At 39.3% G+C, this 19,991-nt stretch overlaps 1 long non-coding RNA gene across 4 annotated transcripts in view; it reads right to left on the bottom strand.

Moving 5' to 3' along the window:
- The window catches only part of LOC137219740 (uncharacterized), a 40,323-nt gene that overhangs the window by 7,768 nt on the left and 12,564 nt on the right, over nucleotides 1–19,991 (bottom strand). For 2 of the 4 annotated variants that reach the window (XR_010941227.1, XR_010941226.1), the window contains exon 2: nucleotides 16,794–16,944. This is a non-coding gene — a long non-coding RNA (uncharacterized lncRNA). Of the gene's footprint in view, nucleotides 1–16,785; nucleotides 16,945–19,991 lie in introns of all 4 variants that reach the window. The other 2 variants (XR_010941228.1, XR_010941225.1) reach the window with 1 other exon arrangement.

A 19,991-nucleotide genomic window follows, 5' to 3' on the forward strand; every position in this document is an offset into this window, starting at 1 on the left:
CTTCTCACTGCAGAGGCTTCTCTTGTTGCGGAGCACGGGCTCTAGGAGTGCAGGCTTCAGTAGTTGTGGCATGCAGGCTCAGTAGTTGTGGCTCGTGGGCTCTAGAGCACGGGCTTAGTTACTCCACAGCATGTGGGGTCTTCCTGGGCCAGGGATTGAACCCGTGTCCCTTGCATTGGCAGGCGGATTCTTAACCACTGCACCACCAGGGAAGTCCCAAGAAATCCTTATCTTGTGTATTATTCACAGCAAAGTTAACATTCTACCTTGCATTATAAAGTTGGGATACAGTATAAAATAAATAAGCTACAGGATGTATTGTACAGCAAAGGAAATATAGCCAATAGTTTTTAATAATTATAAATTTTTAATAACATTAAAAATTTTAACTATGTTGTACACCTGAAACTTACATAATATTGTAAATCAACTATACCTCAATAAAAAATAAAATAAAATAAAATGCAAAAAAAAATTTTAATAAAAAATAAAGTTGGGGTACACATCAATGTACCTACCCTTCCTCCCTCCCTTTAGTGAGATAAGCACTTGAAAGTTACTTTGGTCATCTTTATCCATTGACCATGAAAGAGATCCCCCACCCCTACCCCGGCAATCACACATCCACAAAAGCAGGTGTGCAGAGAACTATAAGACAGTCAGGGTAACTGGCTTCAAAGATGAGTAGGTCAATTATCTTGGAAAGATACTGTAATTAGGACTTTTGTGTTTGGGAGTTGAAAATAAAAAGTTTCCTGACTTGTTGAGTTATGGATCACCCTTGTGAGAGAAAAGGCTCTGGGTCACAAATGGTGAACATTTCAACCCACATTGACTAAGGTGACCAAACATCCTGTTACCAAGTCCAAGCTCATACTGCTTGCTGTGTGACAGGCCCACAGATCAAGAGACGAGTCATTGGAGCAAGGATTAGCGACTTTATTTGGAAAGCTGGCAGACCGAGAAGATGGTGGACTCGTGTTCCAAAGAACCATCTTGCCTGAGTCAGAATTCAGGGTTCTTTTATACTAAAAGGGAAGGGAGTAAAGTCAAACATTTTCTGGTTCTGGTCAGCCTCCAGAGGGGATGTGTTCATTTCTTCCTGCTTGCAGTCATTCACAGGTGGGCCTGGTCAGGATGATTCCTGTGAGCTAAACAAAGGTATTTTAGCTTAATGCTTATTACCTGGAAGGCAGGGTTCCCAGAGATGGGCCGTTTTGTATAATTTAAGCTTATAGGCAGCACCCCTTAGTGATTAACTTGTAATAGAATGAAGGTTCTTCCCTATTACAGTCCCAGATGGTCTGAGACAGGGGATCGTCTCCTAGAACAAGAAACTTTCATTGTTAAAACCAGGAAAGTCCCAGGCAAACCAGGACAAGTCGATCATCCTAACTGACACAGTGCTCTTGTGGTGCCTGGTCTATGAGGTAATGGGTCTGAGAAAAACGAGCACCAATGAAACCCCTTTGAAAATCAACCTTAGATGAGCTTATCACTGAATGAAAAGGACCATCCTCCCTCAAGCTTCTATCATGGCCTGTGCTGAGATCAGGGTCAGAAGGGTACCAGTATCTTCTGTCAGTAGAGTTAGACCAGTGGTCAGTAGCATCACTGTGAAACAATAGGAACAGTAAACTGGTCCACTTTAGGGACTGCCCACTTGGATATTGTATTAGTTAACACTAGCTGTTTCCTTAGTCAGTCGTTCTCAAACTTCAGTGTGCATCAGGATCAACTGGAGGCTGGCTGGGCCCCATCTCTGGAGTTCTGATCTGGGTAAGAGACTGAAAATTTGGATTTCTAACAAGTTGCCAGGTGATACTGACGCTGCTGGTCTGGGGCCATATTTTGAGAGCCGCTTAACCTTAATATTAGGTGAGTCAGCAAAATCTCAGTAGTTTAGCATAATCTTCATTCACCCAACAGTCCAAAGTGTGTGTTTCTGTTTAGGTGGTTCTCTTAGGCAGCTCTCCTCTGAATGGTGACTCAAGTACCCAAGTTCCTCCGTGTGGTTCTGCCACCTTCAATATTGTGTTCCCAAGGTTGCTCTGGGGATCATTACCTTCCAGTGATCAGAAGTCGGGGATAGGGGACAAGCATGAAGGGTCACTCCTGGGAAGCTTTTTGTTTGTTTTTGGCCATGCTGCATGGCTGGTGGGATCTTAGTTCCCCGACCAGGGATTGAACCTGGGCCCTGGCAGTGAAAGCACCGAGCTCTAGCCACTGGACCACCAGGGAATTCCCCAATCCTGGGAAGTTTTTATGGACCCGGCCTAGAAGTTACTATATTTTTCAGACAAATGGGCACACCTAACTGCAAGAAAGACTAGGAACTGTTGTCAAACTATGTGCCCAGGAAGAAGAGAACATGGGTTTGGTCTCTGCCACAGTCTTCTCTCCTGGCCATCAAATATCCATTTCATCCTTTTTACCATATACAGAACACAATCCTCTTTCTGCACCAAGGGAAACAACTCAAAGTCTCTTCCAGTCATTACATCAAGCTCAAAATCCAGGATCACTGGCTGACACAGTATTTTCCACTAGGTCTGGGTATAGCTCCTCATGGTCTGATGACTTTAGAATTAGGAAAACAAGTTTTTTGTAAATTGTCCTCTCCTATCCCCTACATTCAATGACAGAGCTAGGACATACTATCCACAGTAAAACAAACAAACAAACCAACCCCCATTCAGGAACAAGAAGAACAGGAGGTAACACACAGTTGCCAGTCCTTTGCAATTGTGAAAACCAGCTGCGCAGGCACTGTGAAGACCTCTGTCTTGGGGTGGAAGAATTTCCTTGATTAGACCATGGTCCTGCTCTTTGGGAAGAATTTCTGTTCCCAATTTTCTCTGCAGTCCCTGGCTCCCTCTTCTAAGAGGCTCTTCCTTTTCCATTATCCTTCATGGCCACATCTGAAGCCAATGTCAGAGAGTGCATCATCTTTGGGGGCTTTCACAGTGTGCTCCCTGCCCATGCAGATGTGGAGGCTTGAGAGCTGTTTTAAAATTTCCTGGATAGGCAAAAGCTTTATAGACTAGGCTTGTGGGTTCTTTATCAATACAATTCCAAGTTCCAGAACTTGGCTCTTCTCATCTATTTGCTTTGAGACTCAGGTGCCAGTAACTACTCCCAAAGTTATTTACTAGACCTAGGGTTGCCAGATAAAACATTGGGTATCCTGTATTTTTATTTGCTACATCTAGATCCATTTCTCAGGGTCATCTTAATTCTTTGCTTCTTTACCTCATGATTTGCTCTTTCACCTAAAAAGTGGTTACCTTAAGGGCTGGCAGAGAACAAAACATCCGTAATTGCCTAATTGCCGCACAGCTGTCATTTTGTTTACTTAGTAGTCTTGCTGAGCCTTTTTCTCTCAAGGCTTTTTTTTAATCTTATCCCTTAATATTTGGAATCCAGAAGCCATAGGATTTCCCAGCCCTATAAGGCTCATGATCTCTGGGTTTTCCTCATCCTCTTTGATCTCTGCCTGAATTGAGTCCAGCTCAATTCTAGCCTACACTCATCTCTTTCAAGAATAACTTGCTGAGAGCAGAAAGTTAAAACTCAAATACACTAGTATTCAAACTCTTTCCAACCACTTTCCTAGAGCAGGGATTCTTGACCTAAGGATTTGTAACTTGGATGGTGTATTAAGTCAAGTTGTCTGGAAGCAGACACTGAAATGAGGATTCATGTGCAAGTGACTTATTAAGGATTAACCAGGAATGAGGGAAAAACAGAATAATGATAGGATGCAATTTTAGGCAAAGTTCCAACCTCAGCTTGATCCAACAGGGGAACTCTGGAGCATATGTTATACCTCAAAGCAAAGAAGCTGGGTTGTCATACATCCTCACCAGTCACTTACTGGCCATGGCTGCCCTCTGGACTTAAACACCCATGCATTTCCAAATTTCTACATCTGTAGACAAAGGGCTCCCATAGCCCAAGGACAGTGCTCTGAAATGTCTCAGGTGAAAGCTGGTAAAGCAAAGGTAATAGAAACTGTGAGATTAGCAGAGGGAACCCCTACAAAGGATCTGAGGAGATCAGGCAGAGAACCAACAGTGTTCTCCAACCAACATGGGAAACAAATTACGTCTTTATTTTCACTAACCCCAACTGAAAGTTAATATTTCCTTTATTTAGTTATGAATGTAGGCAACAAATCACAGTAGTATTAGCAGCTCCTGTGAATTATGTCCCAGGTATATTCATATAATATTATAGTTGTTGTATACATGTTGTAACATACCTCAAGATACTGTTTACACTCATATAATCATTACTACTTTGAAATTATGATAGTCCCAAGATTTGCAGTTGGCAGGCTGGAGACCCAGGAAAGCTGATGGTATAGTTCTAGTCTGAGTCTGGAGGCCTGAGACCCAGGAGAGCCAATGATGTAAGTTTTAGTCCAAGTCTGAGCCTCAAGACAGAATACCAGTGTCCCAGCTTGAAGACAGTCAGGCAGAGAGCGAATGAATTCTCCCTTACTCAGCATTTTTATTCTATTCAGGCCTGCAATGGATTGGATGAGGCCCACCTACATTGGGGAGGGCAATCTGCTTTGCTTGTCTACTAATTCAAATACTAATGTCATCCAGAAACACACTCGCAGACACACCAGGAATGTTTGACCAAATACTTGGGCACCTAGTGCCCAGTCAAGTTAACACATAAAATTAACTATCACACATTCCTAGATCTTGTTATTTAATGGATTAATAAAAATGCATATATGTTACTGTATCACATCTTTGTTTTTTTTTTTTTTTTTTTTTTTTGCGGTACGCAGGCCTCTCACTGTTGTGTCCTCTCCCGTTGCGGAGCACTGGCTCCGGACGCGCAGGCCCAGCGGCCGTGGCTCATGGGCCCAGCCGCTCCGCGGCATGTGGGATTCTCCCGGACCGGGGCACGAACCCACGTCCCCTGCATCGGCAGGCGGACTCTCAACCACTGCGCCACCAGGGAAGCCTGAGACATTGCTTTTAATGAAGGGCAGAGACATAGGCTAAAGCTGTGAAACTGCCTCCAAGATTTCTAGAATTAAGGAGGTTAATTCTGAAAGAGGAAAAGAAGACTTAATCCTTTTCAAAGAGCCATCAAGACCCACTCTAAGGTCCCTACAGTCAATTGGGAATGTTAGCAGCTCTGAGCTTTGTTTGGGAGTAATCATCAAAGACTCTTAAGCCCAGAAGGAACAGCCCAGCTATGTCCTTGCTTTTATTTGCTCGGGAAAAGATGGGTATTTATAGAAGGCTGCACAAAGGAGAACCATAAAAGCTAAGGAATGTTTTGGAGTTTTCAAGAAACAAAGGTGAACCCAGAGAAAAGAGGATCCCAAGGCTGATAGAAGCTCTTTCTCCTTTCATAGGTAGCAAAGGATCCAAGATGGAGAAAAGAGGCTGGAATACCCACAAAACAACAGAAAATAGGCAGTATGGGGGCTGGCCACGTCCAAGCAAGACCATCGCCCACTTGGCTGCCTAAAAGGTAGTTACTGTCCATTCTTTGAATCCCATGGCAGGAACCAAGGAAAGTACAGGAAGGAGGGCCCATAAATACATATAAAGAGCTATTTCTTCTCTTCTGTGGGGCCCAGGGACTTAGAAGATGGTCATAACTCTGAGGATGAAGGCTTGGCTGGAACTTCAGGCTAGAAAAACAATGTATCTTTCCGTTTGGAGCTAAATTTAACAGTAATTTGCCCTGCTTCCAAAGAGGAAAAGAGAAAAATTAGCCAGAGCCTTGGGTCCATAAAGTAGCAAATACTTGAGCACATCCTGATTCTGGGTCCAGAACCAGATTATGGCCCATAAGGCAGCAGTGCATGTGGATAGAGGATATTGTTATGAACAAGTATCCTGCCAGTGCCTTGGCAGAAGCCAGAACAGAGGACCAGCCAGCACTCTGTAGAGGCCAGTTGCCATTTGCTATCAGCATTCCATTTCATGATAGCAGCAAGAAATTCTGTGCACTGGTTACCCTGGATTCCCCAAGCGTCCTAGACTACAAGGATCCAGTATTCACACTCTGAGGAAAAACTAGGGCATGAGTAAACCCCAAGCCTGGGGACTAGGGAAGTGGAGTCTCTGATTACATATATTTTTATAAAACCATGTCATATAGAGCTTTGTACCCCTCACAATGCTTTTTAAAATTCCCCATTTAATTAAATCTTTATTGAGTACCCATTACGTACAAAGCACTGTTGAGGAAGGTCAAGTTCACATATTACTCCCCTTTACCCAGTAACTTGAAACACCATTTATATCAGTAATACACTTATGAAGAACTAATCACAATGATCTGTCCAACAAACCATTCCACAATTTCTTTAAGAATTATTCCAGGGAATTCCCTGGCTGTCCAGTGGTTAGGACTTGGCCCTTTCACTGCTATGGCCTGGGTTCGATCCCTGGTCAGGGAAATAAGACCCAGCAAGCCACAGGACCAGCCCCCCAAAAAAAAGAATTATTCAAAAAAGATTTAATGAGATCCTATGTACTAAGTGGCAGGCATTGGACTAGGCGCAGGCTCAGAGGTAGTCTTTTACCTCAAGTAATATGGTCTAATGGACATATAAATCATATAACCATTTTATTTATATTTACATATGTGAAATTTAGAGCCTTGATTGTAAGCATTGTAAACACTGGATTGGCTTTATAAAAGGGAAGAATGGGTATAGTAAGAATAATGAAATGTGTACGTTTAAAACCACACAGCATAGTGTCTGACACATAGTAGGTGCTCAGTAAATATTTATTCATTTGCCAGATGATTGTATTTAAAGGTATTCTGGTAAAAAAGGTATTAGAGGGATGTGTGCTAGTTATTTATTTATTTATTTTAAAAAGGAAAGCACAGATTTCTACATGCTATGTTCTGTCTCTCACACTGAAGGGATTTACTTTATACTATCTCATTCTTGACCTGTTAAAAGGTTCTACACATCAGAAAGGGGAATTCTCATTTAGCTCTGTAATTATAGAGAAAATTTTTATACAGGCAGTCCAGCCATACTGTTATAAAGGACTGGGCTGCTAGTTAAGGGTCTATGTGGTAAGATTGTTTTGAGAACTGTCTGTTCCAAAATACTCTGACCACAGATTTGCAAGCATCCTTGGAATCATTCCAGAAGAATCTTGACTTTGGGTAAGACTCTATTTTGAAAAGTTCCCAGAGTGTAATTCTATTAGAGAACACATTGATAAGTCCATACCTGTTAAAACATTAGCAGTGATTAGTTCATTGGATCGATTTACAGGACAATTAAATATCTCTGACAGGTGAGCTTTGCTGTATATAAATTAAATGTCATTAAAACAGACAAAATTTCAACATAGAGAAATGACATCCGGACTTTTAGAGACATTCAGAAAATTATTAAGTACATTTTCTTGAGCTAGGAAAAGAAAGAGCAATCTTAAGACAATAAATACCAATATTACTCTGGGTTTATCTAATGCCTTTCCTCTGAGAAATGAACGTACATATTTCTTATTTTTATTATTCTGATTCATCAGCCTCTAAAGTAATCTATTTAAAAACATGTTGTTTAAACATAAGTCCTGAAGACATTATAAATTAACATCCAGAAGTATTCCAAATAAAATTCCACTGAATGGGGCACTAAAAAGAAAGTCCTGCTGGCATAACATAAATTCAGTTCTCTTGTATTTGAAGAACTCCTCTAAAAAGGTTTTCAGAGGCATTGAATCCAAAATTTTGCATTCACCTTTTAGGCTAACTATAGTGAACTCTGTGCTTTATTACCTAATGAATTAACCTGCGGGCACCAGAACCATAATGCCAGAATAGTCTGTTCTCTACCAAGTGAGATTTCAGGGGTTCTGAAAACCTTCTCCACTAAAACAATGCTTTCTTGTCCTCTACCAATGTCAGTAACAGATAAGATTGGAGACCTCACATTTTTGTCACTCTTACGTAGAGTAGCACAGAGGTATAAGATCCAAATTGTTTTAGAAAATGCAATAAGTTGAGTTAAAACTCACATTAGAGGGCTTCCCTGGTGGCGCAGTGGTTGAGAGTCCGCCTGCCAATGCAGGGGACACGGGTTCGTGCCCCGGTCCGGGAAGATCCCACATGCCGCGGAGCGGCTGGGCCCATGAGCCATGGCCCTTGAGCCTGCACGTCCAGAGCCTGTGCTCCACAACGGGAGAGGCCACAACAGTGAGAGGCCCACGTACCACAAAAAAAATAAAAAACATAACAAAAAAACTCACATTAGAGTATGAAAGTCTGATATCATAATACATTTTTGACAAGGGGGAAGGTGGAGCCTGGGAAAGTAACATATTAGTCTGTGACTTTCCTGGTGAGAAATTTCACTGCTTTACAATGTCCATTGTGAAGTAGTACATACTAACCTTTATTTGTTTAATATTTACCTTCCAACTGCTTCAAGGTGTGTCCTAACCAAGTAGGCTAAGCTGACAGGTGGGGTAACATCAGAGGTCAGGACCCACATGTATATCTCATTTGACTCTAACTTCTACTTCGCATCTGCCTTTAGCTATCCAAATTCAGACATGGAAATATGTGTATAGTAGGTGGAGGAATTTCAGAAGAAAACCAGGCTTCCTTTCAGGATAAGAGAGGAGATTTTACTGTTTTATCAAAAGGAGGGCTCTTGACACGGGGAGTGGGAAGGGTAAGCTGGGACGAAGTGAGAGAGTAGCATTGACATATATACACTACCAAATGTAAAATAGGTAGTTAGTGGGAAGCAGCTGCATAGCACAGGGAGATCAACTCAGTGCTTTGTGACCACCTAGAGGGGTGGGATAGGGAGGGTGGGAGGGAGGTGCAGGAGGGAAGGGATATGGGGATATATGTATACATACAGCTGATTCACTTTGTTATAAAGCAGAAACTAACACAACATTGTAAAGCAATTATACTCCAATAAAGATGTTAAAAAAAAAAAGGAGGGCTCTTGGTGACACCTGGAATATGTTCAGAAAATAAATGGGTTTATCTTGGTGTTGATCTCATTTATAATAAATTGCATAGGTCTCCTAGAAATTTTTTTAAAATGGAGCTCGTGACACAAGGATTTATAAGAAAGAAAGAATGAAAGAAAGAAAGAAAAGAAAAGTTTCAAAAAATTGGAAATTTGTCAAAAGTAATTGAACCATTAAGTACAAGATCGTTAAGCACAAAAATGCTTCTATATAGGACCTCCCTGATGGTCTAGTGGTTAAGACTCTGCGCTCCCAATGCAGGGGGCATGGGTTCGATCCCTGCTTGGGGAACTAAGATTCCCACATGCTGTGTGGCCTAAAAAAAAAACAAAAACAAAAAAAAACACTTATATACATTAAAAAAAAAACTTACGTTAAAATGTGAAACCTTTTGGGAAATGTTAACCTGGGTTTTTTAACTTGTACATAGTATTATAGAAAGCCCTTGGTTAAAAGTCAACAGTCATGGTAGTCAAGTCCACACTATTATATTAACTACCTGAACGAAGTTGAGAAATCCATTTAAACCTGCTTGTTTTCAGTTTCTGCATCCATAGGATAAAAAGGCTCGGTGATCTCTGACTCATTTAAGCACTATTATTCTGTATTGTCAGTCACTGGTCATAATTTTAGCTCTAAATCCTATCTTGAAATCTTACATATTTATTAGAAGACATTTCCTACAGTTTCAACTAGCATGTGCATTTACCAAACTAACTTCTTGAATTTCGCAACTGCATAAGCAAATTGAGAAAAAACAGTGAATCTTTACTGATATATACAGGCGTCATATTATCTTTCTATACAAAATAAGGACTAGACTTGCTATTTTTATTAGGATCAGGTTTCCTCAGACTGGCCCAACGCAAAGCTATGAAACTATGAGGTTCATTATAAATAGCCTCTCGCCTCTCCACTTCCTCCTATTTGCTAATATGGCCTTTGGCAGAACCCCAAGTGCCCCTGCTTTCACAGAACTCTGCAGGTGCCCAATACCCACCTTTCTTCCTAAACTCTTCATGTTCCACCTTTATGCTCACCCTTTAATACAGTGACTCATTACTAAATTCTTTATGACTTACCCACAATAATCAATGTCCATTCTTAAAGTTCCTAACTCAGTGGGTATAATGAGGAAAACTATCTGATTAAACAAGTTAATGTTAAGTAGTGAATATATCTGCACCTTGTTTCAGAAAGTATAATTGGTGGACTTTCATACTCAGCAGCAAAGTAAAAGAATTTTAGGGAGTGGAGGGAAACTTGGGCAAGTACAGGTGCCAGAAAGGGCCTTTCTGCTTTACAGCCTTGTTACCCCAGGTATGGTACTAGGACCAGCAGCAATGGAATCACCTGGGGGCTTATTAGAAATTCAGAATCCTAGGCCCTCCCAGCCCTACTAGTCAAAATCTGCAAGTTTTACAGGATAGGAGGAGGAGGTGGTAGTTTCTTTACACATTAAAGTTTGATAAGCTTTCGTTTACAGTATTTCACATAGGTGGACACTTCCCCTCTCTGGTTTAAGGTCAGCTAACTCTTGCTTATGAGAATCTGTATTCAAATGAAGACCCATTTTTGCTTCTAAGCAGCCTTCTTTCTAATTTTTGACCCACCCATACAGACTCCATTGTAATTTAATACATTTGGAGAGGAGGAGGCATTACAAAAAGCTCTCATTTAACACAGTATTGAAGGGAAGTAGAGCAATTGGAAATTAGAAAACTATGTAGGATACACAGGTACAATAGTGAAGGTAGAAGCCAATGTTTGATAAAAGATTTCAACCCACATGACAATCAAAAGAAAGTACTCACGAAAATGGAATCACTGCACAATTGTTAGGACTGCTATTGGTAAGAGTGGTGAAGAGGGTTAGTTTGTATATATGTAAAAGGTATTAATGAAGGTAGCCAATCCAATCCAACTTATTCTACAGGGTTCTTTTCAATTTCCATCTCCTGTCCTCCACAAGGCCTTCTCTGACTCCGCCTATAACACTGCCTTTATTAAGGTAACCAGCTGGCCTATTTGCCCAGGACTATCTTGCATTTCTCTCTGAAGGTTCTGTGTCCCAGGAAGCCCTTCAGTCCCCAGCAAACCAGGATCATTGGTCACCCTCCCCCCAGCCCACGTTGGAAGTACTACTCCCTACTTTGAACCTGTTTAGCTGTCTGAACTCTCACCATTAATTTAGCACTTCTTTTGCTTTATGTGGTAATTATTTGCATACAAGAAATGTTTCCCAGATAAACGTTTCCTTATAAACTACTTAAGGACAGAACTTGTCTTTAATGATTTCTTTTACTCCATACAGCGTGAAACCAGTGTCAGGCACACATGAACCAGTTAGCTGTGTTGATGGAAATAATCAATAAACAATCTATAGTAGGAATAGAAAAGTTTTATTTGAGCCAAATTGAAGACTATAGCCCCAGAGACAGCTTCTCAGATAACTGTGAGGAACTGCTTTGGAGAAGCATGGTTTTCACATGGTTTTATATATTGTTGGAACAAAGAACATCAAACAAGTCAGGGATACATTCCTGCAACGTTTCAAAAAAAAGAGATCACCCTGTTCACAATTAGTTGGTATCACCTTGGTGTCTGGGAAGGGAGTCTTACCATTGAAGGAATACCAGCATTGGCATTCAAGGAGGGGAGCCATTTAATCTTATTTTATTTTATTTTATTTTATTTTACTTTATGGCCATGCCACGTGTCTTGTGGGATCTTAGTTTCCCGGTCAGGGATTGAACCCAGGCCCTCAGGAGTGAAAGCGTGGAGTACTAAACACTGGACCACCAGGGAATTCCCTAATCTTTATTTTTAACATGGACATTCTTTACTTCTGGTCAGTGCATACTTTTCTTTAATAATTTAAGCAGATATATTAACACAACATTGTAAATCAACTACATTTCAATAAAAAAATAAAATAAAATAAAGCAGATGTATAATGTATGTTTGGTAAGCTAAAACCAGGCTGTTTTAGTTAGTACAAAATTCAAGTTAACTACATTTAAGCCAGAATGACTTCCCCATACCTCAGTATGTGAAAATTTCTTTCATCACTTCCCCCTTTAGATTGTAAATCTTTCAACAGAAAGCATTGATGATCAAAATATTTGTCCCCTGATGCCAGAGTGATTGCTGCTTGCCCTGGGTCCATCATGTCCCTCAGGACTAGGCCTCTTTTTTTTTGTTTGTTTATATGTGTATAGAGATTTGCTAGTTATCCACATTGAGGGTAAACTAATCAGATATAGTGAACAAGCACACAGGTATGCGAATGGGAAAATATTTTAGAGACTGTACACTTTAGTAATTGCATTGAAAGGTCACACAAATATTGTACACATGCTTTTAGCAGTAGGCTTAAAGCAAGCAGTGATACATGTCATGATAGCTAGGAAAAGAATACTAATACATACTGTGACAATGATAATCGTCTGTAAAGCAAAACAGAAAAAAATTGTCTATTCCTGAGGGGAGTCTACTGAACAGATCATTTAAAGGGTTAGTTTTTCTTACATCTTGTAACCATTTTGCTTTTGGGGAAATTTTTTCTGGGTGTGTCAACTTCTCCAGAGGTATTGATATGTGTAACAAGTAGTATGAGTAATAGCACAAATACCTCCTTGTTTAGCCCGTAGAAAATCTAAGGCAGGGACTTCCCTGGTGGCGCAGTGGTTAAGAATCTACCTGCCAATGCAGGGGACATGGGTTCAGCCCTGGTCCAGGAAGATCTCAAAGGCTGCGGAGGAACTACGTCTGTGTGCCACAACTACTGAGCCTGCGCACCACAACTACTGAAGCCCGCACGCTTAGAGCCTGCGCTCCACAACAATGAGAAGTCCACGCACGGCTACGAAGAGTAGCCCCCACTCGCCGCAGCTAGAAAAAGCCCACATGCAACAATGAAGACCCAACACAGCCAAAAATAAATTAATTAATTTAGAAAAAAAAAGAAAGAAAATCTAAGGCTACCCTGTTATCTAATATTACTTGGGCTAAGGAATTTAGGGGTGTCTATTGTGCTAAAATGCTTTTTACAGTCTTTTGGCTATTTGACCAATAGTGGCTGATAGATTTCTGATCATCTCTTTGTTTGCATATACTCTTGCATTAGGAACCAGGATTCCCAAAAGATCTTGCCACCAGGTATCTTGGTTTCTTGCTAACATGAATCTTTTGACTCTGTAATGAAGAAAGGAAGGAAGTTCATCTGTTTCCTTATGTACAGAAAATGGGGTAACATAATGTCCTTATAAATATAAATCTTCTATTTACCAGTTATTAAGACGTTTATATGCCCATCCTTGGGAAAGTGGATCAGTTCCAGTACCACATATGAAGACAAAACCTGGGGGAGCACAAGTGATCCCTCCCAGAGTGCTCTCATTGATAGCCTTATTAACTGGAAGTTTTGTCAACACAATATTAAACTATGGGTCATTTCTCTTGTAGGCTTTCCAAAAGTCATCTGCATGGTATTTAACATATGGGAGTTGCTGGCATAATTTATTTGCATTTTTCTCTTTAAGACATTTTTCAATAGAGTAAGAGACAGAGTGAAGGGATCCTGGGGTAAGTTGTGCTCAGTCTCTGAGGACTGAGGATAGTATCTGAGGATACTAGATGGACACACTAATGTGTCCATCTAGTATGTTGAAGAATTTGAACGTGAAAGGTTAGGCCAGAGGGGGGTTGGTCTAGAGGGATGGCAATATTAAGTACATCTGAAAGTCAGTGATAGGTATTAAGAGGGGCCTATATTGGTCTTATGTTGACTGAGGAATTTGATGATAGATCCAACAATTGGTTACATTGCCCCAGAAGTATACTTTGTGATAAATTTACTAAGAATTTTTTTTGCCATCCTGAATACAGCGTCAAAAGTATAGATAGAGGTAAAACAATAACTTTAGATTTTGATAGGGGGACAAACATTTGGTAAGCTTTCAACTGAACTAGTAGAATGGGTCTCACAGTCCTGGTCTGGGTTCTTGGGTAAGCTGTTTACTACTGTTGTCATCTTTTTCTTATCCTGGTGTGAGTGTTGTTGGAGGTCAGCAGTTCTTTCCATAGACCAGTCCAGTGCAGAGGCCCTTCTTAAGTAGAAAATATAAATTAAAGAGTCAATGCCCTTCGGTTTTATTGTGCATATGCTACTATACCTGATAAGGGCACTTTCATCGAGGTTGGAGAGAGAGTCCTTTTATTGATGTCTTTCTCCAGTATGTATAATCCCCTGGTTGTGGGTCATGGGGCAACTGATCTTCATCCAAAGATACATTACTGTGATCAGCTTCAGAAACAAGCTTAGAATATCCTTTTAATAATTCAATTAAATTTTATTATAATGTAACATAGTAACAAGAAGCCAACTAGGGAGTAGAAGGCAGAAAATACCAAACCTCAAAGACAGTAACACTAAAACTTAATATCCATAAAGGTATATTGTTGAAACATAATGTTTTATCTTTAAACTTATCCTATTTCTATCAAATATAGTTAAATTAAAACCAGTTTGTTTGCTAAATAAGTCTGGTTTCAGTAAATTTGGCCTGATTATTTACATAAGTATAATTGATCGTATAGGCTGTTTTAAATTTTGCTTTGCTGGAACTTTTCATAAGGAATCTCAAACTGAACTTTTAAAAGACCTCTCAAGGCCAGGAGAGCCATGCCAAGGACTTGTCATCAGATCCCATGTGCAATAGCTACAGATTTAGGTGGATATCTCTCTTCTTGAGGTCCAAAATATCTTGAGGTTACTGCACCTGCCAGGAAGTGGCCTTCCTTCCTTCCTGGAAAGCTCCTGCTGGGAACCTAAGAGTTTCCAAATTCTGGAGGGATCAGGTAGAGATAAAAGGTAAATGCTTCAATTCTCTTAACAAGGGTATAATTTACTAAATTGCTGTAAGTCATAATTAGCTTAAGGCGAAAATTTCCCTTGCATCTGGACAACAAAGATTAAAAGCTAGTAATATTTCAGACAAAAAGATGTAAAATTATAATCATATTTATCAGTTCATTCAAAGCCATGTAATTAATTTTTGTTCTACTTGAGTCTAGTTTTTTCCATTAGTTCTGTCCACACTGCCTGATGATTGAGGGTGATAGTATTGACAGTGATAATTTCAAGAAGTTTGTGAGGTTTTTGTTGATTTGCCCAGTTAAGTGGCTGCCTTGATCACTGGAGACTGTAGAACTATACCCCAAGTGGAAAACACATTTTCTAAGTTTCTTTTTCATGGTGAGGGCATCAGCTTGCAGCAAGGGGAGGCTTTAACCTTCAAACAAAAAGATGGGGTTGGCCAGGGAGCCAAGAAGTGCCAAGCTGTTCTGGGTTTCCCATAGCCCTGACTGTTTATAATTCACAGCTATTGTTTACCCATCTTAATTTCTCTGATCTAGGAGCAGACTCTTGCCATGTTACCAGGACATCAGGATGGCAAAAGTCTGACAATGAGGGGTAAATTTTTGCAGAAACAGAATGGACTTTATCTACATGTGCCATAATCTTTACAGATTCTGTTGGTGTTGTCTTTGCTTTTTTTGTTTTTTTTTTAAATATTTATTTATTTATTTAGCTGCACCAGGGTTTAGCTGTGGCATGCAGTATCTTAATTTCTGCCTGTGGGATCTTCGTTGCAGCACGTGGGATCTAGTTCCCTGACCCAGGCCCCCTGCATTGGGAGCGTGGAATCTTAACCACTGGACTACCAGGGAAGTCCCTGTCATTGTTGTTTTTGTATGAAAGTCACCTAGGGTATTTCCCTAATACTCAGGTTCAGTCCCTTTCATGTGAGCCTAAATTTTGATGACAAATAACATTTTATGTTAGGACATATAAGATTTATATGAATTTCATATAATTTCTCAAATACTTATATATAAACACAACATAAAGAAGGCTTAATGTTACCTTTTATTTGACAATGCTTCCCATGTAATTTAATATACAAAATAAGCCTAATTAGTTTAATATCTCTCTTTGAGGTGCTTCAGGACAAAATCACTTTCTTTTCCCTTAACAAAATGCATTTCCATTCTTCTTGTCTCCTTTTACTGAAAACATACATCTTATTTTCCTTGTATACTGAAATGCTTCCCTTATTACTTCTAGTAGCTTTAATTACACCTATGTTATAATTTTTAACCCTTAAAAAACCTTAATCTCTTGAGAAGCAGGCTATTGTAAACTGTCATATCAGCACTTTCTGATTGGTAAATCTGTGAACACATTTTATAACCTCTAGAAACGTACATTTTCTTATAATATTCTTCCCTCAATGTGGTATAAGACATAGGTCTAATAAATCCAAATATCTTTAGTTTTTCTTTAGTAAGAAAAGTAGGTAAACTTAGACTTGCTTAGCAACTAATGTTTCAGTATTTTATCTTAATGAGAAATGATCTGGATATTCAATGAATTCTCATCATTCAATTTAACTTAGCAAAACTCTGAAGTTTCAAGTTACCAAAAATTGGAGAAACTATTTTTAGGTAGACAGGCCATAAAATATAATCATTATTTTTTTGAAATTGAAGTATAGTTGATATAAAACATTATATGTTATGGGTGTACAGTATAGTGATTCACAATTTTTAAAGTTTATACTCCCAGACCCTCTGCCTAGGATCTTTCCCTAGGTCCTCTTCACCTAGGAAATGTAACAGTACCCCTTTAAGACTCCAAGGCTTAAGATAACAGCTCAAATAAAAGTCATAGACTGTCACTTAATACAAGGAGATCTAGATATCAGGAAAAACTCACCAACGCACCTGAGGGTTCTGTGAAGCCAGGGGGGCTCAAGGGGCTGTGCTTGGTACCAAGGCGCTGGTCCAGTATAGACTCCAGGTAACCTCAGATGGGTTTTTCTGATATCCTGCCAACTATGCCAAGCAATGTTGATGGAAATAATCAATAAACAATCTGTAATAAGAATAGAAAAGAGCTTTATTTGAGCCAAACTGAGGGCTATAGCCAAGGAGACAGCCTCTCAGATAACTCTGAGGAATTGTTCCAGAGAAGCATGGTTTTCAGCAGTATTATATCTTATAAGAACAAAGAACGTCAAACAAGGGATACATTCTTTCAAAGCTTCAAAAAACCAGATCACCATGTACACAGTGAGTCAGTGTGGCCTTGGTACCTAGGAAGGGAGTCTTTATCATTGAAAGAATACCAGTATTGGTGTCCCAGGAAGGGAGGCATTTAATTTTTATTTTTAACATGCGCATTCTTTACTTATGGTCAATGCACCCTTTTCTTTAATAATTAAAGCAGATGTACAACATATGTTTGATAGGCCACAAACGGGCTGTTTTAGTTAGCATAAAATTCAAGTTAATTTGTGTATAAGCTAGAATTATTTCCCCATACCTTAGTATGTAAAAATTTCTTCCATCAATAGTTTGAATGAAAGAACCTATTTGAAAAATATATATATATTGTTAGTTGGAAGTATGTCTGTCATGGAATTTCAACCTATTGAATCAAAAAGTGATAATTTGGAAATCCAAATATTCCTATCTTTGCATTTAAGACTTTTAATGTGACTGCAACTTAACTTTTCAATCTAATCTTTCCCTCCTACACTGTGTTCCTGAAACCATAGTTGATGTGAGAATGTCCAGAGGGTAAAAAGTCACAGAATGAACAAGGTACATTTTCCCAGAGACTAGTGTTTACTTAAAGACTTTTTCTTAGAGATGGGGGTGGATGGGGAATGTGAACTTCTGCACAAATATGCTTTGTCAGATTTTTCATTTCGGGCATTATGGAGGATTAGGTGTCTGGAGAAACTCTCCTGGTATAGGACACCTAAAAATGTATATATATACATATATATATATAATCAAATGTTGGTGTTTGCTCTGGAGGCATCTGTCTACATGGATGGCCTAAAGCTTGAGTTCTAACAGGTGCAGTGAGCAGGAGAGAAAACTAAAGGCTTGTCCCCTTATGGTGGAAGATTGGATGGAAATCCCTACATGGATCTGAGAACCCCAAGGAGATACAGTACTTTACTTCAGCTTATAAACAAGGAAGAAAATACCACACAGAAGGATTTATCAGTGACTCTTGTCTGTCTCAACTTAAGTTTTGTTGGAGGAAAAACATGACTTTGGCAAAATTTCTGAACTATGCAAAAAACAAACAAAAGATTCCAACTAAAAATGTAGTTTAAAGTGGGCTTGGATGGCTACTTCTCCACCTGGCAGAAGTACCTTGCAGAGCAAATTCAAATACTCTCTGGGAAAATGCACTTTAAACCTAGGCCTCAGAGACACCCCAAGGAATATGAGCATGCGTATGGTAACTCTCTGTTTAACTTTTTGAGAAACCACCGAACTGTTTTCCAAGGGGGCTACACCATTTTACCTCCCTACCAACAATATAGGAGGGTTCTAATTTCTCTGCATACTGGCCAACACTTGTTACTATTTGTCTTTTTTATTATAGCTGCCCTAGTGGGTATGAAATAGTATCTCACTGTAGTTTTTTGTTTCTTTTTAATTAATTAATTTTATTTTATTTATTTTTGGCTGCGTTGAGTCTTCGTTGCTGCACACGGGCTTTCTCTAGTTGTGGTGAGCAGGGGCTACTCTTCATTGCAGTGCGTGGGCTTCTCATTGAGGTCGCTTCTCTTGTTGCAGAGCACAGGCTCTAGGTGTGCTGGCTTCAGTAGTTCTGGCACACAGGCTCAGTAGTTGTGACTCACAGGCTCTAGAGCCCTTGCTCAGTAGTTGCTGCGCACAGGCTTAGTTGCTCTGTGGCATGTGGAATCTTCCTGGACCAGGACTTGAACCCATGTCCCCTGAATTGTCAGGCAGATTCTTTATCACTGCGCCATCAGGGAAGTCCCTCTCATTGTGGTTTTGATTAGCATTTCCGTAATGACTGATGACATTGAGCATCTTTTCATGTGCTATTGGCTATTAGGTCTTTGGAGAAATGTCTATTCAATTTCTTAGCCCACTTTAAAATTGGGGTTTTTATCTTTTTATTGTTGAATTAAGAGTTCTTTATATATTTTCAATACAAGTACTTTCGATAAAGTATAATTTGTCTAATTTTTCTACTGTTGCTTGTACTTTGGGTGTCATACCTTAGAAATCATTGCCTAATGTAAAGTCACAGAGATTTAGGCCTATGTTGTACTTCTAAGAGTTTTATAGTTTTAGCTCTATTTTGAGGTTTTTTGTACATGATCTGAGATAGATGTTTAACTTCATTCTTTTCCATCTGGCTGTCCAGTTGACTCAGCATCATTTGTTGAAAAAGACTATTCTTTCTCCATTTAAGTGACTTGCCACCCTTCTCAAAACCAATTTACCATAAATGTAGGGTTTGTTTTTTTTTCTGGACTCTCACTTCTATTCCATTGATCTATATGTCTAAACTTATACCATAATATGGTTTTCTGGGGTTTTTTTTATTGAGGAACAGTTGATTTACAATATTATTAACCTCAGGTGTACAACAGAGTGATTCACAATTTTATAATTATACTCTACCTATAGTTATTACAAAATATTGGCTATATTCCTTGTGCTGTATAATATATCCTTGTAGCTTATTTATTTTATACATAGTAGTCTGTACCTCTTAATCCACTACCCGTATCTTATCTCTACACCCTTTCCTCTCCCCACTGGTAACCACTAGTTTGTTCTCTATATCTGTGTCTGCTTATTTTTGTTATATTCATTCATTTATTTCTTAGATTAAGATACAGTATTTATCTTTCTCTCTCTGACTTATTTTACTAAGCATAATACCCTCCAAGTCCAGTCATATCGTTGCAAATGGCAAATTTTCATTCTTTTTTATGGCTGAAGAGTATTCCATTGAGCATATATATCACATCTCCTTTCTCCATTTTCTGTTGATGGACACTTAGGTTGCTCCCAAACCTTGGCTATTGCAAATAATGCTGCTATGACATTGGGGTACATGTATCTTTTCAAGTTAAT

Source organism: Pseudorca crassidens, chromosome 2, assembly GCF_039906515.1.
Source record: "Pseudorca crassidens isolate mPseCra1 chromosome 2, mPseCra1.hap1, whole genome shotgun sequence".
Classification (NCBI taxonomy): Eukaryota; Metazoa; Chordata; class Mammalia; order Artiodactyla; family Delphinidae; genus Pseudorca; species Pseudorca crassidens.